Genomic DNA, 12,029 nt, shown 5'->3' with positions numbered 1-12,029 from the left:
TTTTCTTCTCAAAAGTGTTGGAGGGTATGCCATTGCCACCAATTGACCAGTCAATAGACTGGTCCCTCCAGCCTAATTTGCAGTAAGCAGCTTAATCTATTGGACAGTGGATGCTGGTCCATATGGGCAAATGGATTCCTGCCCCACCAGCCCTCAGTCTGCCCTCAGCTGGCCCCCAGCTGCCTGCCTTCTTGCTTACTACAAGTCTAATGCCTATTAGCTTCCTTCTCCTTAGTCTCCATGTTATCCCTTGTAGAATTCAGCAGGGAGGAGGATGGAGACAAACTAGAATTAGCTGGCCTTGCCTGTCATTGTCTCTGCCTCTACTTACTGTTGGTCTCCCTGCCTTTCGTCCTGCAAGTCCATCAGTGGGCGCCATTCCATAATCTGGACACTGAAGATTATTAATTAGAATTTTTTCAGGCCCTTCCAACCTTCCAGCAGCATGAAAGTAACTTATTGTACAGAAACTAGCTTTGTACTGGACATAGCAAGAGATGTTTAAGGTATCCTGCTGCTGCTGTCTTATGTCTTTGGGATTTTTACTGGACTGGTAACCTGCATTTCAACCTTTGCTACTGACTTTCCCTCTCCCTTGTTAATGCCACCCTAACTTTTATTCCCGCGACTCTTTTGCCTGCTTGCTTCTGCCAGTTCCATTCTGCATCTGGCATGTTCTGGGTGCATGTCCCACGGCACCTTGAAATGAGTTGCATGCTGGTTGCTGTTGTTGTCAAAGATGCCTTGCACACAGTGGACATTGTGTGCGATTGCATCAAGAACAGGGCGATCTAAAATGTTCTTGGCGACTTCACTGGCCTGCTCCCCAAATGTCTTGTTACCACTTCCCATAGTTCAGTTAGTCACTTTGTCCCTTGTAATTCTATCTGTCAGCATAGTAGGCAAGGGGGAAACTGCAGGGGGTCGGGAGTTTCTAGATTAAATCAAGCTCAGTTCCCTGGTCTGTTTCCCCTCCCTGTGCTGCTGTTGGACTGATTTCAAAAGAAAACTTTCAATGAGTTTCAGATTTCACAAGAGGCAACTGGAAGAAAAAGCCTTCCCATTCCCAGGGATCTATAGGTATGCAAAAGTGTTCCTTGACAATACGCATCTAATTCTAATATCTTTGTTAGCGCTGGGACATGGCATCTTGTTCTTCTCAGTGCACGAGAAGTAACAGTCAGGTTTTCATTTCCATTTGTTTCTTTGTTTGTTTGTTTGTTTGTAGCAAGCAGAAATGGAGTAGATTATTCATTCATTTATTTAAAATAATAATAAACTGCTGAATCCAAAAACTCTCTAAGTGGTATACAAGTAAAATGATAGATTATTTAGATTAAACCATTCATATATCTGCTATGTCATTATGAAAAACATTCTTTAAAAAGAATTAAAAGCTTGTAATTCTGTTTGGTGTTTCATTGGATTTTCACCCTCTTTCACCATTTGTTCTCATCTTGGTCAGCCCATTAACATTGCTACTGCTGCTTGTTGAGACAAAACAGTGTTTTTGGTCCTTCTCAATTACTAAGCCATGGCAGTGATGAGAGAGGATTCCTCTCAGGTTGCAAATACTCTCCCCTCTGATTTACTTGGTTGACCAGGGGAAAACCTGTGCAAATCTTTTAAGGGCAGGGGTAGGGTTCTCAATCCTCTGCAGCAATGTTGATGTTTCTGCCAGTAGAGAGGGGTTTAAAAATGATAATACTCAAAAATCTCTTTGCCAATGTAAAAATGACATTGGCTGCGATTCTCACTCATCTTATAAATATTAGCCACCCTCATTTTATTTCCTGTAATATGATGGAGGACTTAAATAGCATGAAACTGGCTCCAAGGTAATTTAAGCCTCATGTCCCACAGAGGAATTTACGGTCTTCAAACAAAAACATCTTGAAGGTCCCAGGCCACAGAGAGGTTAGGCTGGCCTCAACTAGAGCCAGGGCTTTTTCGGCTGTGGCTCCGATCTGGTGGAACGCTCTGTCACAAGAGACTAGGGCCCTGCGGGACTTGACATCTTTCCGCAGGGCCTGCAAGACAGAGCTGTTCCACCAGGCCTTTGGCCAGGGCACAGCCTGACTCCCTCCTTTGGCAATCTTCACAGAACTCTAGCCCAATGGTTGCCAGTGGCTTGATTTGAATTAATTTTATAATGAATGATTTTAGAGTGTTGTTTGTGTTGTACTGTTTTATTGTTGTTAGCCGCCCTGAGCCCGGCTTCGGCTGGGGAGGGCGGGATATAAATAAAATAATTTATTATTATTATTATTATTATTATTATTATTATTATTATTATTATTATTATGTATTGGCCAAGATGAGAAGCAGAAGAAGAGGCTGAGTAAAGCTTGCTTTGAATCGGGTTACTCTAAGGAGTTTATACAAGGGAGAGACAGAGAGGGAATTATTATGGTTTCCTAATTCCTGGTGCAAAGCTGGCACAAGTAGATGTTTGCCAAACAGCCTACAATATTGTGCTTTCCCTGTGTGTTTGGGAATGGGTTTGGGTTTGGGGTTATGCACTCCATGCTCCTCAAATGAGTTCACCAGTATGATGATGTCAACTTTCGTCTTAATGACTTCCTCCAGAGACAAGATCTTGGTGTCTTCTGAGCAGCTGAGAATAATTATCCATAGCTAACAGCACCAGAAAAGATGCCTTATTCATCTGTTCCAGTGGGATTACTTGTCTGTCAAAACTTCTGTAGCTGAATTCAGCTGAAGTTCTTGTTTAACTTGGTTTGCAGGATGTTTGAACACATTAGCCAAAATGTCAAAATCATTGGCATCTCTAAAACCATTTCCTAGCACCTCCCAGACTCCTCTGGGTGTTTTCTTTCAAAACTTGAACCTGCCTCTGGATTGTGCAACATTTGACAAATAACAGGCATTAGTAGAGCAGACCTATCCTCTTTATTCAGAACATCACAGCATCAATTAGGGGCTAGTTGAAAACTCTGCTGTTCCTGCAAGCTGGATTGGAGCAGTGGCAGATATTTGAAGGTTGTTCTTTACCAGATCTGTTTTAGTAACTTTTAGGGAAATTATCATTTTTTATTGAAGATATTTTATGTCCTTGATATCGAAGATCAGTATGAAGAAGAACCTGGAGAAACCCAATAGATTGTTAACAGAAGGCAGTCAGATAAGAGAAGCATTTTGAAAAGCCAACTGGTGTCATGTAGTCAGTAGAGTACAGTGGTACCTCAGGTTAAGTACTTAATTCGTTCCGGAGGTCTGTTCTTAACCTGAAACTGTTCTTAACCTGAAGCACCACTTTAGCTAATGGGGCCTCCTGCTGCCACTGCGCCGCTGGAGCCCGATTTCTGTTCTTATCCTGAAGCACTATTTCTGGCTTAGTGGAGTGTGTAACCTGAAGCGTATGTAACCCGAGGTACAACTGTATTGAGCTTGGCAGAGGCTACCATGTGTGAGTTCAGATCCCTCTCCAGCTACTAAGCTCACTGTTTAGCCCTCGCCAAGTCACTGCTTATTTCCATGCTATATCCGTATCACAGATTCTTTTTGGAGCACCTACTGGGTCTCCATGTCTTAAGTTTTAACTTAGAAGGAGTTCAGTCCTGTTTTCTTAGATTTATATTTGGCACATCAATATGTGTTGCCGATGCTGCTTTTGGAAACTGAACTAAATTCTTTGACCTTAGCTTGGATGTATTCCATTCACTTTTGGTTCCACTGCTCTTTTGCTTCCTCCCAGTTCCTTCGTTTTCCAGGTGATGAGAGACTCTCATAAGGCTGCCTAGATGAAGGAATTGCTGCAAAATGTTGTCACAGTGGTACCTTGGTTCTCAAACTTAATCCGTTCCGGAAGTCCGTTCCAAAACCAAAGCGTTCCAAAACCAAGGCACGCTTTCCCATATAAAGTAATGCAAAATTGATTAATCCGTTCCAGAGTTTTAAAAACAACCCCTAAAAAGCAATTTAACATGAATTTTACTATCTAACAAGACCACTGATTGATAAAATGAAAGCAATAAACAATGTACTGCAGTCACACAATCAATCAATCTGTAGCTGAACTGGGTTCCACACAGTCACAAAAACAAAAACAAAAGAGCCGCAAAGATGCAAAATAAATAGCAAAAACAGACAGACCTCAGCGTAACACTCGAGACAGAAGTGTGGCACTCAAATCGGAAGCATAACACTCAAAACAGAGCATGTTCGGCTTCCAAAAAAGTTCACAAACTGGAACACTTACTTCTGGGTTTGCAGTGTTTGGGTTCCAAGTTGCTTGAGTACCAAGGCGTTTGAGAACCAAGGCACCACCGTACTTGAGTTTTCACCTTCTTAATTATCTATAGCTTATAAGCAAGCCAAATGTGGCTTTAATGCTTCCATCCATCCCAAGTAAAGCGGTATATCAAATTTTCTGTGGTTCCCTGTTTTTTGTTTAAAAACACACATATAAACACAATTTGGCACCAACTCCACCATCTTGTGATGACAAGGGCAGTATTCGTTATTTATAGGAACTTGGATATATGTTCCCCATAAAAGCTTTTGAGGGTTAGGCATTTAAGGGTGCCAGATAAAAGGCTTTCCTGCGTTTAGGAACAGATAACCATTTCAGATAAGGCATCCCATTCTTAGAAGTGGAATTTGGCAAACCCAGCAACTGAGAGGAACAAGGCTCCTTGGCGGCACGCCATACACTCTTGTAGGTCAATTGCCGTTAGTCTCTGTTTGACAATACATTTGGCTTGCTTCTAGGCTATAGATAAGTGCAAATTTTTGAAGAATGGCTGGGATTTGGTTCAATTCACTTTGCATTTAAAGGTAAATTCACATTTAAAAGCAGACTGAATCAAATTGCTTTCCCATCCCTAGGGAGGGGTGGTGACGGCATCGGAATTGCACTACCTCTGTTCCAAACCTTCAAAAAATACCTGGAGGCACCAGTTGCCCTTCTGCACTCTCTCATCCTTAGGTAATGGTATAAAGACTGTGAGTACGTGATGAGTTATAGTAACCTTTGGTGTAGCTTCAGGTAAATTAACAGTATCTCACCAGGGATGAATTTGTCCTGTGTTACTTAATTTGTGTTTCAGATTAAAAGAGCATCATAAATTACCATAGCACAATGGAGCAAATCTCAATTAACACAATTAATTTAGGGAAGGCTCTCTTTTATGGCGGTAGCACACTTAAGTTGATTGGATTCACAGACTGTAAGAAAGGACAACTCAGATGATGAAAATACTGGACCATCTTCCCCGTAAGGAAAAGCAAAAAATTGTATTTTTATAGCTTAGATAAAAAAAAAGATGACATAGGGAAGGGAAGAGAAGCAAATGGAAGTTATGTGAGGTTTGGAGAAAGTAGACAGAAAGATACAACATTCTCCATCCCTCATAACACCAGCAGAACCGATCAACAGGGGAGACAAAATAAAATACTTTTTCAGACAAATAATTAATGCATGAAATTTGCAACCCCAAGATGTGTTGTTTTTAACTTCTTTTTGCTTTTAACTTTTTACAATTTTATTGTTTGGTTTTATGTTTTCATATTGTTGCAAAACACTGTAATACAGCGGCATATACCATATTTTTTGCTCTATAAGACTCACTTTTTCCCTCCTAAAAGGTAAGGGGAAATGTGTGTGCGTCTTATGGAGCGAATGCAGGCTGCGCAGCTATCCCAGAAGCCAGAACAGCAAGAGGGATTGCTGCTTTCACTGCACAGCGATCCCTCTTGCTGTTCTGGATTCTGAGATTCAGAATATTTTTTTTCTTGTTTTCCTCCCCCAAAAACTAGGTGCGTCTTGTGGTCTGGTGTGTCTTATAGAGCAAAAAATACTGTAAGTATTTTTATAAATAAAATAATTATGCACTGGCTCACATTGTTTTAAAAGGTGATTAGACAAATTCAGAGAGCATAGGTCAACCAGTGGCTATTGGACACAACAAAATGTGGCACTGTGAAGTCAGGGTTGACGTTTCTAGATATTCTACCTATCCTCCCCATAAAAAAGGATTTGCAGAGGCATCTGACACTGGGAATTGTATGTAAGACTAGATGGACCTTTTGCTGGGAGACTGATATGGAGAGAGGAGACCTTCCTTAACATCATCTATTTGAGCTTAGGAACTTCCTGACTCATCATAGCTCAAGGTTGAGAAGCCACTATCCACTGGTGAAGGAAGAGGAGTGCGGGGGGAGCCCATCGCCCCTGGCAGCGCGATCCTGGTAGGGTGCCATAGTGGCTGTCCCCCTGCCCGCGCTGCGCGCCATGCCCCTGCAAACAGTGTGCCACCCCCCCAGGACGTGCGCCAGCCCCACCCCCGCCTGCTCTCCGCCTCCTGGTGCTGGAACATGAAGCTCCGCCACTGCCACTATCCCTTAACTATGAATTGATGCAAATGTATTGAATATCTCCAGAAAAAGTTGAATGGGGTTCTGTGTTTAATCTCTCCTATCCTGTGAAAAATTCATTTCTTAAATACACTGATATCAAATTATTTGGAACAGATGGGTAAAATCTTAGCTCCTTTATGGGAGTAAACAAAGGCATGTGGAATTCACTAACCTTATGCACACATATCATTTAAAAATTAATACAGCAATAGATAAGAGAGCTATGGGTATATGATAAAATTCCATCAATAGGACTATTATGGCTAAGACATTAAAGTGAGGCATATCAAAGTGAAGATGCTACATTAAAAAAAATTGATCTGTAGTTTGCATCCATTAATAACTTTCTGCATTGCTTATCATTTCAGGAACATTTGGTCCTAGCATGTGATCTGTCAATCAAAAGCAAAACCACCAGGGAGCACCAAAAAGCCATTACAGCTTCAAACATCAGTGTGGAAGCAAAAAAATAACATATACTGCACTAGCAGAAAAATCTGTTGTTGCTTCTCTTAAGTATTACTTTGGAGGAAATTATTAACATAATAATGATTAACCATGTTATATTTAACCACGATCCAGTCCATAAAAATAAGTGATGATTCTCCAGAGGCCTATGAAAGAATGTGGTTCAGTATCCATAATGAACAGTGAAATTATTATCTTTCTCAAAGTCAATGTAGAAAGCTGCCTATTCAACCTTTACTCTCCTGCACTTTAAAGATAGCTCACCTATCATGAATCCTGTGCTAAAAATATCCCATTCCTTGTGTTGCTCACTGAAAAGCTATCTCTATGTGGTACTTTCTGAACTGGGAATATCCGTAGAGATCTTTTAATGCTGAAAATTTCAGTTTGAATTTTGCACTATATCTGGAGATCACGGGAAATTCTCAGTGATAACACAATATCCCAATTTTTAGCTTCTGATTAAAACTGCTTGAGGCTGAGAAACCCCTTTGAAGATACAATTTGATGTCCAATTTACGTATACATTCAAAACTGATACCAAGAATCCCAGGAGCATGTTGAATCAGTAACCACAGTGGAACCCAGGAAATAGCAAGTGTGCAGAGAAAATTGTGGCCACAGCTGTGTCATTCCATTGCCCCTAAAATCCCTGTATATTTACTTTAGTGTTCAAAGGTAAAGGTAAAGGGGCCCCTGACCATTAGGTCCAGTCATGGCCGACTCTGGGGTTGCGGCGCTCATCTCGCTTTATTGGCCGAGGGAGCTGGTGTACAGCTTCTAGGTCATGTGGCCAGCATGACTAAGCCGCTTCTGGCGAACCAGAGCAGCGCACAGAAACACCATTTACCTTCCCGCCGGAGTGGTACCTATTTATCTACTTGCAATTTGTCATGCTTTCGAACTGCTAGGTTGGCAGAAGCTGGGACAGAGCAACGGGAGCTCACCCCATCGCGGGGATTCGAACCGCTGACCTTCTGATCGGCAAGTCCTAGGCTCTGTGGTTTAACCCACAGTGCCACCGTAGCATCCAACTAAATAGTGCAAGGACTTTTGGCATTTCCCCTCCCTCTCCTCTCACTGCAGCCCTCCCGTGTCCTCCTACATATGTTCTGGGATTTCCAACCCTCACAAGGTCCCATTAAACCCTTCAGCCTTGTGCAAGATCTCACAAGGGGCTACTATAAGTAGGGAAGCAGAAGCTCCACCCCCACTCAACCATTCTGGAACCCCTGTGTTGCCAAAGGGACCCCATTTACAGAACACGTGGAGCGGCAGCTACTGGAGGGAAAGTCAGCCAGAAATCAGTCATCTAGAGGAAATGCTGTCTATCATGGCTATGATCCAGCTGTAAGGATAGGGACGCTGATTTTTGGCCTCATGGTTTTCTAAAAAACCACAGGGAAGGCTCCGCAACCAATCAAGGGTCAGAACAGAAAAGTTAGAATGATATTCTTCTTTTGTTTCCTAAATTTCCTGCATTTATCTCTGCATCTTCATTTGTGTGCTCTAACAATAAACATTTCTGGGAGTGGGGTGAGTTAAAGACTCATATGACTATAAGCTCAAATATAACTGCACGTCTAGGTGCTTGTATGATGTTACTCTTAATGGTGCTGAGATGACAACATCCACAGAAACTGGTGGTAACAGACCTTGCACCCAAATTTGATGGGGGTCCAATTAGGGGCCATTTGTAGCAACTAGTTATTTCAGACTTTTTTAGTCTAGAAGACCCTTCAAGAATCTGCCCCAAAAGGAGGTGCTGAATTCTTTTTTAGGTGATGGGATTAATGACATTGCTGCCTGTTGAAAAACAGTCAGAGAAAGCACAGTTGGGGGGGGCAGTCTTGAGGTGGCAAAATCATTCTGTTGCATTGTATTTCCCCCAACAGATACACTTAAACAGTGAGCAAGGGTGTGATTCTGTACCCACTTACCAAGGAGTAAGCCCCACTGAACTTAGTGGGACTGACTTCCTAATAGATGTGCATAGTGAATCCATCTGTGGCTGTGTGCAAAGCAATACCCTTGCTGGTTCTTAATTCCTTTTTTTTGAAACTGCAACCATTAAGCAAGTGTATACTTGTAAAGAGTCTCCATTTTAAAACCAGGATTTGGTGTTGTGTGTCCTGTGTCTGCTTTCTGATTTTCTCATGACTTAAACACAGCAGGGAGAGGGGGGAGGGAGGGAGGGGAAAGAGAGAGAGCTCCAGGAGACCCTGTAATGTCTGCCATGTTATTCCAGGAACTATTCGCTTGAGAATATGTTTGCATCAATACCGTGCCAGGAATTTGGAGGGCTGTCTTTGAAGCACAGTTCTGTGAAAAGAACTGTCGCAGTGACAGCACTGTGGGACAAAACATCTGATAACTGTTTAGTGAGTGGCTCATGCTGCATTCCTGCTAATTAGCAAGGTGACAGGTTTTCTTCTCCAGAACTGTCGCTCTGCTTTAATTCAGGGTGCATCAGACACTCCCAACTGTAGCTGGCATATTGTCAAGTTCAGTCCTTCTCGGTACATGACCGGGGACATTTCATTTCATGTTAGATTTATGATTTCTCTTTCTCTCTGTTGAAAGAAGAGTTGCATCCTCAGCATCTTGATTAAAGACTGTGTTAACTAGCCATGTAAACTGGGCAAATAGGAACGGCATCTCAGGATATCCCAAAATAACATCCCAGTATATTCTGAAATAGTATCACTGAGTGCTGCTGTTGGAAGGAAGGGCAGTTTATATTGGGTTGCCAGACCTTAGGGGCTGACCCAAAGTCTCCAGGGTTGCCTGGCTCACTCCAGGTAGCAAAGGGAAGTCTTGAATCTCCAGGTGTGTGAGAATGCCTTAATTTATTTATTTTTTAATTAAGACATTTCTGCACGCAGCTTGCACATTTCAGCCTGGCAGGAGCTGGCTGCGAATTATTGCATATACCGTATTTTTCGCCCCATAAGACGCACCGGCCCATAAGACGCACCTAGTTTTTTTGGGGGGGAAATAAAGGAAAAAATTTTTATTTCCCCCCCAGGTGCGCTGCGCTACACCAGGAGCTTGGGGCGTGCGGAGCTCAGCGCGCCCCAAGCTTCTGCGTGCAGGCAAGGTCTCCGCTAGCGTGGGAGAGCTGGGCGCCTCTCCCAGGGCTAGCGGACCCCTGCGCTAATCCAGAAGCTTGGGACGAGCTGAGGTCAGCGCGCCCCAAGCTTCTGCGTGCGTGCAAGCAGTCCGCTATCCTTGGGATAGCCGCGGGGCTCTCCCAGGGCTAGCGGATCGCTGCGCTACACCAGGAGCTTGGGGCGTGCTGAGCTCAGCGCGCCCCAAGCTTCTGCGTGCGCGCAAGCAGTCCGCTATCCTTGGGATAGCCGCGGGGCTCTCCCAGGGCTAGCGGATCGCTGCGCTACACCAGGAGCTTGGGGCGTGCTGAGCTCAGCGCGCCCCAAGCTTCTAGGTGCGCGCAAGCAGTCCGCTGCCGCCCTAAGCCTCGCGCACCCGGTGGGACCTCCTGCCGGGTGCGCGAGGCTTGCAGACACTCGCCCGAAGCAGGGAGAGCCCTCCGGAGGGCTCCCCGTGCTTCGGGCGACAGGCTGCCTCCCCAAGCCTCGCGCACCGGGCGGGACCTCCTGCCGGGTGCGCGAGGCTTGCAGACACTCGCCCGAAGCAGGGAGAGCCCTCCGGAGGGCTCCCCGTGCTTCGGGCGACAGGCTGCCGCCCCAAGCCTCGCGCACCCGGTGGGACCTCCTGCCGGGCGCGCGAGGATTGCAGGCATTCGCCCCATAAGACGCACCCCGATTTCCCCTTCATTTTTGGAGGGGAAAAAGTGCGTCTTATGGGGCGAAAAATACGGTACTTTTTTTGCTAGTGGTGGGAACTGCCCTTCTCTGCTGTCTCCCAATTAACCTCCATCTCCAGGGTTAAACAGAGGGAGGGAGCACAGAGGAAGAAAGATCAGGGCCCACGCCTATGACATCACCAGGGGCTGTCCCTAAATCTCAGGTTTAGGCCCAGAAATTTCAGGGTCTGCAATGCCCCTGACCTGGCAATCCTATGACAGCGGGACTTGCTTCTGAGTAAACACTGCATATTTTCCATTAAAATGAAAAGCCTTAGAAATACGGATTAATGATAAATATTTAACTGGTAATTTACCAAGAAGTTCTGTGCAAAAGTAGTATTTGCTTGAGCTTCACCCGCAGTATCTTGAGCTCCACCCACAGTATGGGTATGTAAGGAATTATTGGAAGCAAAAAGAGCACAATTCAACAGGATTTTCCCCCTGTGTAAGTCATGGAAAGTGGGGTGCCACACACTCATTTCCTCCATTTCTATGGAGCTGTGTTGTACCCAAAGATATCCATATTTAGAGTTTGGGAGCTATGCATTTCAAGTGGCTAGAAAAGTCCAACAGTGTCATAACATAGGTCCAGGTTCATTTCCAGCTACTTCACGAGCCAATGGCAGTTGTTCTTCGCAGCCCTCCACAAGCTGCAAGGAAGTTCAGGCAGGGGAAAGCAAGGACTTGTGAAGCATAAATCCTCGCAATGCTCCACACTAGGGTCTGGGGAGTTCACTGCATCCCACAGTACCATGAAATCCTGTGTCTGCCAACTTGAACAGCAGAGTGGGAACAACCTGGAAGTGTGTCCCTGCCTTGGACGTTCCTCTGTTACCGGCGTGATTTGTGGTTGGCTCCTCCTTAGTCTGGACAATTGGCTTTAATCAAGAAGTGCTCCTGGACTGACATATGCTAATGGGCTGCAATCAATCAGCTGCCAAAAGGACTGGGCTTGGCTCTCTGAATGTATTTGAATGTTTTTCTGAAGCTTGAGAACCCCTACAACAACTGGGAAAGGAAGGGGGAGGACAAGGTGCTTTGTGCTTTCTTACAGTTTTCAAATGGTCTTTCCTTTTCTTGACCTCACCTGCATAATGAAAGAGATGTGTGTAGCCACTGCTTTGTTATTCTGTCTGATACTTTGAAAAAGAGGGGGGGAGGCTTTTGATTTATGCTAAGGAATTTAATAAGGTTTTGGTATGCCCTCCCCCCTCAGTCGAGGCTGAATGGACTTTATCTGCAACTATTTCTGGGCTGGAGTATTGTCGGAGGAATGCGGGGGGGGGGGAATGAACTGCAGTTGAACAGATGTGGTAAAGAGACTGAATTTGAGGAAAGATCTTGCTCTTAA

This window comes from Podarcis bocagei (assembly GCF_964188305.1).
Source record: "Podarcis bocagei genome assembly, chromosome: 4".
Classification (NCBI taxonomy): Eukaryota; Metazoa; Chordata; class Lepidosauria; order Squamata; family Lacertidae; genus Podarcis; species Podarcis bocagei.
This window is presented reverse-complemented; position numbering follows the sequence as displayed.